Below are 12,447 nucleotides of genomic sequence, written 5' to 3'. Positions count from 1 at the left end.
ACCTGCTAGTGTGGGACCCGTTTGTGTGGGACCCGCTGATGTGGGACCCGCTTGTGTAGGGCCCGCTGATGTGGGACCCGCTTGTGCGGAACCCCCAAAGTGGGACTCACCATTAGCATGACTTAACTTTCTCTACCATTTCCACTAACTTTATTTTTCCCTTTTAAAATAACACCATTATCTCCATTACCATTATATATTCCATGATTCCCACCACCATTCCCACCATTCCATTATATATTCCATTATTCCCACCACCATTCCCACCATCCCATTATATATTCCATTATTTCCATCACCATTCCCACCATTCTCATTATCTATTCCATTATTCCCACCACCATTCCCACTATTCCATTATCTATTCCATTATTCCCACCACCATTCCCACTATTCCATTATATATTCCATTATTCCCACCACCATTCCCACCATTACCATTATATATTCTCCACCATACCCACCATTCTCATTTTTTATTTTCCACCTCTCCATCTTCTCCCACTAAGTTTTTCACTATATAAAGAGAGGAGAGGAAGAGGGGATGAGAGGAAGAAAAGAGGACCAAGGTGGATCATCTCATAAAAATCCTTCTTCCAATCACTTCCTCTATCAACAGTGAGGGAAACAAAAAAATAAAAAAAATAAAAAAGAAGAAAGAGAAAGCGAAAGACGGCGGAGCGGATCGGCGGCGGCGATTGTTCTTAACTCTTGGATTGGGCGGAGATCTTCACCACAGGTAGGTACATTGTTTTTCGAATTTTTCCGAATTTTTCCGCAAATCGTGTTTTAAAAATAGAAAACTCTTCAAAAAAAAAAACATCTTTTGACAAAGAAACATAAATTATATACTAAACAGACTCCAAAATTAATGCAATTTCGTGGAAAAATACTATGATACTGACACATTCTACCATGAATTTGTAACGATTTTTGGAGTTTATTTGGTATATTATTTAATACTTTCTTTGAAAACTATCAGATTTTGTGAGAATTGTTACTGACACTAGATCACCATTAAAATTCTTCCAATTTTTACAGTAGTCATATATTCCATATTCCTTGTTTCTGTAAAAGTTTCAAGTTCTTTGGATCTGTTTTCATATGGGATGTAGTGTTAATTCACAATCTGGTCTGAAACTTGTAAAATCCGAAATTGGTAGTAAATAGCCTTTAAAATTTATGAAATTCTCACAGCATGCTATGTCTATTCATATCTTATATCTGTAGAAATTTCATAGAATTTAAATTTCTATTTCTTGTAGTTTCTGTGTTAATTTGCAATCTGGTCATTGAATTGATAAATCAAGATTAAATATGAATTTAACATAAAAATCTATAAAACTCATCCAGTAAGCTACATACATTCCCATCTTGCTGCTGTTGAAATTTCAAATCATTTCGAATTTATTTGCAACAATTTCACTTGTAAAACCACTCATAGGCTTAAAATTGTTAAAATCCATTGAAAATTCGAAATTAATTAAAAATTATTATAAAAATTCCTAAAGAACTTTTAAATTCTGTCACATGTTCACTCCTTAATCCATTGAAACAGAAATTTTAGGATCTTTAGATTTTCCTGGAAAAATGGCCAGTGCATCCATAATCGTATCCCAATTGCAACCGATCTTTGACAATTTGAATATTTAAGCTATAGCATGTTGTTGGCTTCGAGGTTACTGTCCACGGAAATCCTGAGATTTGCCAGGCAATAAGATGCCATAACCTAAGTACTAAATTGCACAAAGAAAGAACGCACGATTCCCTTCCTTGGATGCTATTCTGGGCCGAAATTGGTGAACCCTAGAACCATTGGTAATCCTCAAGTGTCCATAAATCGAAAATCCATGAAATCTGAAATTAATTAACTTCAAGAATTTGAATTGATTTGTCTCGAGTCTTCCGGAACCATTGGATTATGGTTTCCAATCTAAGAACCATTAGAGCCCAATTTAGGAACACTAGTGTTGTGTCGTGTCCTAAGTTTTAGGGAGTCCTAGAGTTAGGAGTCCAGCCTCATCACGGACGCTTGCTATGTATAGCAACCGTACCATAGGTCTAGTTACACTAGTCACCTCATCTTTCCCTAAGACATGCCTAGTAGACTAGGATGTAGGCTAACCTGCATTAGTCTAAGGGACAACTTGCATTTAGATAAGAATCATATAGCATCTTCGATGAAATCCTAAGATAATAAAATCCTCAACTTGAATTAAACAACTTCTCTTAAAACTGTTGAAACAGTCAATCCCGTCTAGGTCGGTGTCTTAGTTGAGTTAGGCATATGTAGCTTAGCTTAGGTGCACCGAACTACGTCGACTCTGATCCCAGTGAGGCTTGGGTACGTAGGCAGCTTGGATGTCTGACGGCATACCACCCGCGAGTCGGCACCACAACAAATTGTGGTGTTTTGTATATTAATTTTCTTGTAAATACTTAATCAAATCAGTTAGGGTTTTCCATGAAATTAGAATTCTAGGAGAACTTTCACTTAGAATGAATCCAGACAAATTAATAAATCAAGATACACATCTAGGATTCACATTGAAATTAAATTCTAGGATGCATGTCACTTAGTTCGCACATTAACATAGAGTTGAATGAGCCATTTAAAATAAATTTAAAAGAGTTAACTTTTGGAATCGAAGACCGATTATCGGGCAGGAATGGTGCATGTGGCGGATAACTCCCCATACCTTCCATTCTCGTAACCAGGTAGCGAGTCTAGATTTCTGGTTAATTACGGGTCCTAGATCCCACATCTAGGTGGCGACTCTGTCAGTCTCTTTCGTGTGGAATTCGGATTGCCTTAGTGATCCCAAGTCCACAGGAAAGACGAATTCAAATCAACAAATAAAATGCACACGCCAATCGCGTGGGAACGAGAGACCAAGAGAGAGCGCGCGGCGGCTCGCCCCACGCCCCTCTCGCGGGATCATGTCCCACAGTCTGGCGACTCTGCTGGGGACCACCTAACTTCATTAAAATTTCAAAAGATAATTCATTTGAATTTAATTTAACTGGCTCATAAAAACTCTATACTTGTTAGATTAGTTTGTCTCGTTTTATTTTCTCATCACATTTTACTCGAACTTAATTTAACAAAACCTGAAGGCATCATAGATTGCGCGAACTTATTGCACACACTTACATCACTTGCATCTAAACCCTTGCATTTCACATGCACACACGTCCTATTTTAGGAACCCGGAGTGTTATCTAGCATGGTTGACTGGGATTTCATCACCTGGTGCCTCTGTGCTAGAGAAGCATTCCACCCTTAGCCTAGTACCTTTATGGTGCGTAAACGGATCTCTTGTTCACGTACTGATACGCCGGACACTGGTACAGTATATCGAACATGGATTCGCGCTAAGGGGACTCTTGGCCTTACCCCTAGATTAACCCACACATGCATGCAGTATACGAACACATGTGCACCACATGTGTGAGCCTAGTTTAGGATATCTTACCCATTTGTGTCTAGATTAGGCCGTAGTCCATCTTCCAATGGCTACGATCGGTCCTAGGTACACAAACAAAGTCATGAGTCGAGATCCTCTCTCCACTCCGCTAGATTAGGATTAGGGTTGATGCCTTCAGGTAACACTGTTAAAATGTGCGAAGACTAAAAACTTTTCCTTTGGGGTTAGGATATAAATCCCATCATTTCTAAAGATCTCATAGGATTAGTTATTCTTGATCTACCCGTTGAAAGTAATCCTATGCAATCTCACATTTTGATCATGTGTCTATCATTCGTCTCTTGTGGGATTCGATTATGTCTTCATTGGCGGAAATTGTGTCTCAATCATTTGATCGTGCAATCTTGATGATCCAATCTTGCCTGTACCCTTGATCTCTTCCTCCTCTAGGGGCTACCTTTTTCAAGAATATTTCTGCTAAATCCTTCAGAGTTTACTCTCATAATCCTTGAACTAAGGGCATTCCCCTCATCATTTGGATTCATTCTATTGTCCCAATTACTTGCTTAAATGTGTAATATTTTTCAGTCATTGAGAAGAAACACTCCATGAATGTCAAGCTCATATACCTCGTGTTCATTATTTCCATGACAGGGCACTAAACACCATAGCTAACCCTACTATTCCTTGGGTTCGGATCTCTTCTCGATTGCAGAGGAAATCTGTCTCCCCGCCACCTTCTCTGAGGACCCCAGCATCTCCTTCTTTCCCATCCTCATCCTCCCCAATGGCAGAAAACCAGAACAGTAGTCTTCCACCCGCTGCTATTACCGATACTCTCACCTTGATTCTCCGGCAGCTTCAAGAACTCAAAGAAGAGAACCAAGTTATCAAGGCCCAGCTTTCTGAAAAGTTGGGGCCATCGTTGTCCAAAGATAAAGGGTCCATGCACCATACAGTTACTTCAGCCGCACCTGCCCAGCCAGTGTTCATTCCTATCCCTGACAAAACTGAAGAAGTTTTTGAAAAAGAGCAGTACAGCGAAGATCGCAGCAGGCCTTCTCAGTCCATGGTTGATAAAGTAGTTATGGAGAAATTAGAAAGTCTTACCAGGAAGGTTCAGGACATTCAGTTTCAGGACCAGGGTGGTTTCAATCCAAGTGACCTCACACTGTTCCCAGAAATCCGTCTCCCAGCCAATTTTCAAATGCCGGACTTTGATAAATATGATGGTGTGGGTTGTCCAATCACACATTTGCAAATGTTCACCATCATGTGTCAACCTCAAGGCTTATCTTCTGAGCAAATGGCTCAATTGTTCCCGGTTTCCCTAACCAAGGTTGCCAGGAGGTGGTTCATGGTCTTGGACAAGACTCGTTACAGGACATGGAAGGATATCGGCGAGCAGTTCATCAGGCAATTCAAATATGATGACGGGACAGAAATCACCAGAAAGGATTTGGAAAGGACAAAGCAAGACTTGAGGGAATCCTTTCTGACCTTTGTGAAAAGATGGAGGAGAATAGCAGCTCAGATGATGGAGCGCCCTTCTGAGGAAGAGCAGGTCCAAATAATCATGAAAAATATTTCCCCCCAGCTCCAGTATCACATGTCGTTGCAGTATTATCCGGACTTCAAACACTTTATCGTGGCAGGCACCCAAATAGAGGAGGCTATGGCTCAAGGTGTGTTCAACCGAAGTAACCCGAATACCAAAGAATTCAGGAAGCCTCCATCAGCTGAAATTAATAACCTTTCCCGCTCCAAGCCTCAGCCTTCAAAACCTCAGAACCCCATGGTGATGGATTATACCCAACCTGCTGTCGCACCTCGGCCACAGGCCCAGACAGAATTTACCCCTCTCCCTCTTCCACCATCTGTGATACTCAAGGAGTGTCTAGCCTCAGGTCGCATAATCCTGCCCGACATTAGGGCTCTTCCTAATCCTTTACCAGCAAATTGGCGAACAGATCAACACTGCGAATACCATAGAAATTCTGGCCATCTCACTGATAATTGCATTGCCCTAAAATTCAGAATCCAGAGGTTGCTCGACAATAAAAGCCTTGTGTTTGAGCCAAGTCCCGTTGCTACCAATAACCCATTATCAAATCATGCAGTACTGCCGCCAGCCGTTCGCAATGCTTAAATAACTGAAGGTTCAAAGGGGCACAGGTCCGGTTGCAATGAAAAGAATTAGAAGTTGAAAGTACCATTTATGAGCCAGCTTTCGCCGAGCCTCCGAAACCAGACAGTTGCAGCAGTTAAAGTTTTGTCATTTCCTATTTTATGATTGAGTCAGTCATCATGGTCAGGACAATTGTTGAGTCCGGTCTTACAGTTCAAGGTCAATGGCTAGTCCAGGCAAGTTATCTTTTGCTTTTCTTTTGATTGAGAGTTGTGAATCCTGAGCATGTTCAGGATAGGTTGTCAGATGTAAGAACTTTCTCTTTAAATAAAATTTGAGTCCCAATAATTCACTTGTGTCCGTTTCTTAAGTGTGCTTCTGATCTTAAAATAAGACTCCCTCCTCAAATGAGGACAAAATTGATGAAACTTCACTTGGGTCACAACAATTACTTGAACAAGAGGAGGAGCGCCAATCCCAGCCTTTCAAAGATGAAATTGAAGTGGTAAACACTGGCACTGAAACCTTGATCCAGTAAATGCCGATTGAAAATACATTACCCTCTGAAGAGTGTGAAGAATTGGTAAACCCATTTTGAGGATAAAAAGATGGTCCGGTAAGCGTTACCATTAATGCCAGGAGAAAGACCCAGATAGAAGGTTCAAGAAAGAATGAAGTGAATATCATATGCTATGCAAGGGGCATGGAGTGGAAACAACTTTCATATTTCCAATGAATGACCTTGGTTCTCAAATTCATAACATGAAGCCATCAAATTCGAGATAAGAAGTTCAAGAGCAAGCATTGAAAAGTGATCATCAGATATCAAGAGTTACAAATCCATAGATGGAGGATGTCGAAGAACAAGTTTCGCTCTATGAAAGTCGAAGGCGCGTTTTAGAATCTTGAAAGAAGAAGATCTATTATCTCTTACCTGGAAATGCCGTCAAACTCCGTAAAAAAAAAAAAAATAATAAAATAAATAATCAGTACCAGAGGGACTCTAGTAAACTAGATCGACTCCCAATCTAAACATCGGAAGGCCTTCTTTGGCCGAATAAATCCCAAAATCAGAACCCAATGTCAAAACAAATACATGTTTGCAAACCCTTTTGAGCCTGAATGAAATTTTCTTGAAAACCCATCAAACTAGGGGCATTCGCCCCGAACTACGCGATACCTGATCCCTACACTGGGGTACGTAGGCAGCTCGGTTAAACTGAGTTCGGTCGATTCAAAAAAGAAAAGCAATTCAATCAATCAAAAAAAAAAGAAATTCAATCCTTTCAGAAAAAAGAGGGACAAGTTCCTAAAGAAGAGAAGTCAATTATTCCAGAAAGAAAAAAAAAATCAATAAACCTTCGAACAATTTATCTTCAAACTAGGGGCATTCGCCCTGAACTACACACGACCTGATTCCTACCTTGGGACATGTAGGCAACATGTTCACAGGTTCGGTCGAAATCTTTGTTGAACCTTAAGCCATTCTTTGAAAAGCCCTATCCTACCTATAAAGTCCTTCCGGTGTTCAGAACTAATGATCTAGGTCCCGAAACAAAAAAAAAATTGATGATGAAATGGAGTTTGAAGATCTGCTAGACTGAAAACCTGAAAGGACGGTTTAGGCAAAATTTAAGATCATTCCCCTGCTAAGTTGAAAACCCGAAAGGGCGGCTTAGGCAAAAGCTAAGGGGATAGCCTGCTGAATCGAAAACCTAGAAAGGCGGTTCAGGCAAAAGTTAAGGCTAGCACGGTCCGCCAAGTTAAAAACCTTGAAGAGGTGACTTGGTCATGGTAAGAGAATCATTGTAAGAAGGCTACAGCCGGTATCAGGACTGAAGATCAACTGAAGTTCAAGCAAATTCAAGTGACATCCTCAAAACTGGGGGCATTGGAGCTAAGCAATCCTAGGAGTTGTAATTAAATCATTGAGGCATTACTGTTTAAGGGAAAAGTCCAGTGTTTACCAATAAAAAAAAAAATATTCCTTGAAAGGATAGACTTACCAAATAAAATATTAACTAAGTCAGAAGCATTACTGTGTCTGTCAGTGTAGTTAATCAATCGTTGTTATTCTATGTTCACTCCTTCAGAGATCCTCAATCCTTTGAGTAGTGTCTTTTATCTAAGTTTTCTCTTTAAAAAGAGTCAATCGTCGTCCTTGTGTCCAAAATGATGCAACTGTCTCGGTGAAGGAGGCCCGACCTCGTCAACTCCCTGCGATTGTACCTGAAAGAGTTCGAGAATCTAGTCAAACAGCTACATTTCAAAGAAGATCAACTCAGAAGAGTTCAGAAGTAGAAACATCAGAAAGCCCAGCTTCCTTAAAAAGATCATACCTCAGGAAGGCATCTTAAGCTTGGAAGAGCCTCAGATGCAATGATGGTCGAGCCAATTTCTCACAAAGATGAACCGTTAAAATTCAGAATTTCCTTCCAGTTAGTTTGATTATATCCAAGAGAGCCGTTGTTCTAGATTACCAATTTCAAGTGTCTTGTTCAAGGTTTCAGTCATCCAAATCCCCAAAGACAAGACCAGCAGTCTCTTTGAGAAAAATCTTGTTGAAGTTTCATAAAAGTGTTTCTACTCCATTCTTGTTAGTAATGGTTCTTCGGTTTGCCGTTTCATCATTCGTCAAAGTCCTAGTTTCCGATATCTTTGTCAGGCACGATCTATAACATCCCCGATTTCATTAAGTTCAAAAAATCAAAAATTCATCAAATCCAATCCTATGTCAAATTCAAGTTCATGAAAAATCTCTAAATTCTTCGTTGTTGAATTCATCAATCAAAGCTATCTTGTTTCTTTGAGCCCGTTTGTGAATGGTGCCTCTTTTCTCGAGTCCATTTGTAAATGATCTCGTCTTCTCCTTGAACCCGTTTGTGAACGGTGTCTCATTTTTCTGAGTCCATTTATGGTCTCATGTCCTCCTTAAGCCCGTTTGTGGACGGTGCCTTATTTCTGAAAAATCAAAAATTCATCAAATCCAATCCTATGTCAAATTCAAGTTCATGAAAAACTCTAAATTCTTCGTTGTTGAATTCATCAATCAAAGCTATCTTGTTTCTTTGAGCCCGTTTGTGAACGGTGCCTCGTTTCTCGAGTCCATTTGTGAATGGTCTCGTCTTCTCCTTAAGCCCGTTTGTGAAGGGTACCTCATTTTCTGAGTCTATTTGTGAATGGTCTTATGTCCTCCTTGAGCCCGTTTGTGGACGGTGCCTTATTTCTGAAAAATCAAAAATTCATCAAATCCAATCCTACGTCAAATTCAAGTTCATGAAAAATCTCTAAATTCTTCGTTGTTGAAGCTATCTTGTTTCTTTGAGCCCGTTTGTGAACGTTGCCTCATTTCTCGAGTCCATTTATGAATGGTCTCATGTTTTCCTTGAGCCCGTTTGTGAACGGTGCCTCGTTTCTCGAGTCCATTTGTGAATGGTCTCGTCTTCTCATTGAGCCCGTTTGTGAACGGTGCCTCATTTCTCGAGTCTATTTATGAATGGTCTCATGTTCTCCTTGAGCCCGTTTGTGAACGGTGCCTCATTTTCTGAGTCCATTTGTGAATGGTCTCTTATTCTCCTTGAGCCCGTTTGTGAACGGTGCCTCATTTCTCGAGTCCATTTGTGAATGGTCTCGTCTTCTCCTTAAGCCCGTTTGTGAACAGTACCTCATTTTCTGAGTCTATTTGTGAATGGTCTCATGTTCTCCTTGAGCACGTTTGTGAACGGTGCCTCGTTTCTCGAGTCCATTTGAGAATGGTCTCATCTTCTCCTTGAGCCCGTTTGTGAACGGTACCTCATTTTCTGAGTCCATTTGTGAATGGTCTCGTCCTCTCCTTAAGCCCGTTTGTGAACGGTACCTCATTTTCTGAGTCCATTTGTGAATGGTCTCATCTTCTTCTTAAGCCCGTTTGTGAACGGTACCTCATTTTCTGAGTCCATTTGTGAATGGTCTCATATCCTCCTTGAGTCCGTTTGTGAATGGTACCTCATTGTCTGAGTCCATTTGTGAATGGTCTCTTATCCTCCTTGAGCCCGCTTGTGAAAGATGTCTCATTTTCTTTAAAAAAAAAAAAAAAAAAAAAAAAAAAAAAAAAAACCGCTTGAGAACGATCTTTGTTCTTTCTCTTCGGAATCCATTCGAAAGTGGTATCTCATTCTCTCGTTGCTCGTTTGTAAACGGCACCGCATCAGGATTTCTTATTATGTTCTAATTCTAGGATTTCATTTAGGGCCTTGCATTAGGTAGTAAATGTTTGCGTCTAAGTTCCGTTTTGTGTAGAGTCTTTTGTCGATTAAAGCTACGCAAAATGGCTCTGTCATTTTGACTTTGGTATTCGATGACTACGTCATCTCTACCAAAGAGGGGCATCTGTAGACACCCCATTTTGCTCTACCTTAATCGATAAAGAAATTAGGGTTTGTTTTCCGTCGGTTTTCCAATGTCTTTCTTTCCCGCATCCGTTTGTTACATTTCTAAATATTTTTGGTCATTTCCGTCGTGTTTCGCATTTTCCCGCTAAATGTTGAGAAGGATTATTCAGAAAAATCTAAACTAGGGAGAATTTGTACCTGCTAGTGTGGGACCTGCTAGTGTGGGACCTGCTAGTGTGGGACCCGTTTGTGTGGGACCCGCTGGTGTGAGACCTGCTAGTGTGGGACCTGCTAGTGTGGGACCCGTTTGTGTGGGACCCGCTGATGTGGGACCCGCTTGTGTAGGGCCCGCTGATGTGGGACCCGCTTGTGCGGAACCCCCAAAGTGGGACTCACCATTAGCATGACTTAACTTTCTCTACCATTTCCACTAACTTTATTTTTCCCTTTTAAAATAACACCATTATCTCCATTACCATTATATATTCCATGATTCCCACCACCATTCCCACCATTCCATTATATATTCCATTATTCCCACCACCATTCCCACCATCCCATTATATATTCCATTATTTCCATCACCATTCCCACCATTCTCATTATCTATTCCATTATTCCCACCACCATTCCCACTATTCCATTATCTATTCCATTATTCCCACCACCATTCCCACTATTCCATTATATATTCCATTATTCCCACCACCATTCCCACCATTACCATTATATATTCTCCACCATACCCACCATTCTCATTTTTTATTTTCCACCTCTCCATCTTCTCCCACTAAGTTTTTCACTATATAAAGAGAGGAGAGGAAGAGGGGATGAGAGGAAGAAAAGAGGACCAAGGTGGATCATCTCATAAAAATCCTTCTTCCAATCACTTCCTCTATCAACAGTGAGGGAAACAAAAAAATAAAAAAAATAAAAAAGAAGAAAGAGAAAGCGAAAGACGGCGGAGCGGATCGGCGGCGGCGATTGTTCTTAACTTTTGGATTGGGCGGAGATCTTCACCACAGGTAGGTACATTGTTTTTCGAATTTTTCCGAATTTTTCCGCAAATCGTGTTTTAAAAATAGAAAACTCTTCAAAAAAAAAAACATCTTTTGACAAAGAAACATAAATTATATACTAAACAGACTCCAAAATTAATGCAATTTCGTGGAAAAATACTATGATACTGACACATTCTACCATGAATTTGTAACGATTTTTGGAGTTTATTTGGTATATTATTTAATACTTTCTTTGAAAACTATCAGATTTTGTGAGAATTGTTACTGACACTAGATCACCATTAAAATTCTTCCAATTTTTACAGTAGTCATATATTCCATATTCCTTGTTTCTGTAAAAGTTTCAAGTTCTTTGGATCTGTTTTCATATGGGATGTAGTGTTAATTCACAATCTGGTCTGAAACTTGTAAAATCCGAAATTGGTAGTAAATAGCCTTTAAAATTTATGAAATTCTCACAGCATGCTATGTCTATTCATATCTTATATCTGTAGAAATTTCATAGAATTTAAATTTCTATTTCTTGTAGTTTCTGTGTTAATTTGCAATCTGGTCATTGAATTGATAAATCAAGATTAAATATGAATTTAACATAAAAATCTATAAAACTCATCCAGTAAGCTACATACATTCCCATCTTGCTGCTGTTGAAATTTCAAATCATTTCGAATTTATTTGCAACAATTTCACTTGTAAAACCACTCATAGGCTTAAAATTGTTAAAATCCATTGAAAATTCGAAATTAATTAAAAATTATTATAAAAATTCCTAAAGAACTTTTAAATTCTGTCACATGTTCACTCCTTAATCCATTGAAACAGAAATTTTAGGATCTTTAGATTTTCCTGGAAAAATGGCCAGTGCATCCATAATCGTATCCCAATTGCAACCGATCTTTGACAATTTGAATATTTAAGCTATAGCATGTTGTTGGCTCCGAGGTTACTGTCCACGGAAATCCTGAGATTTGCCAGGCAATAAGATGCCATAACCTAAGTACTAAATTGCACAAAGAAAGAACGCACGATTCCCTTCCTTGGATGCTATTCTGGGCCGAAATTGGTGAACCCTAGAACCATTGGTAATCCTCAAGTGTCCATAAATCGAAAATCCATGAAATCTGAAATTAATTAACTTCAAGAATTTGAATTGATTTGTCTCGAGTCTTCCGGAACCATTGGATTATGGTTTCCAATCTAAGAACCATTAGAGCCCAATTTAGGAACACTAGTGTTGTGTCGTGTCCTAAGTTTTAGGGAGTCCTAGAGTTAGGAGTCCAGCCTCATCACGGACGCTTGCTATGTATAGCAACCGTACCATAGGTCTAGTTACACTAGTCACCTCATCTTTCCCTAAGACATGCCTAGTAGACTAGGATGTAGGCTAACCTGCATTAGTCTAAGGGACAACTTGCATTTAGATAAGAATCATATAGCATCTTCGATGAAATCCTAAGATAATAAAATCCTCAACTTGAATTAAACAACTTCTCTTAAAA

Source organism: Tasmannia lanceolata, unplaced genomic scaffold, assembly GCF_043159265.1.
Source record: "Tasmannia lanceolata isolate RefF3 unplaced genomic scaffold, GAP_Taslan_0.1 ptg000018l, whole genome shotgun sequence".
Taxonomy (NCBI): Eukaryota; Viridiplantae; Streptophyta; class Magnoliopsida; order Canellales; family Winteraceae; genus Tasmannia; species Tasmannia lanceolata.
This window is presented reverse-complemented; position numbering follows the sequence as displayed.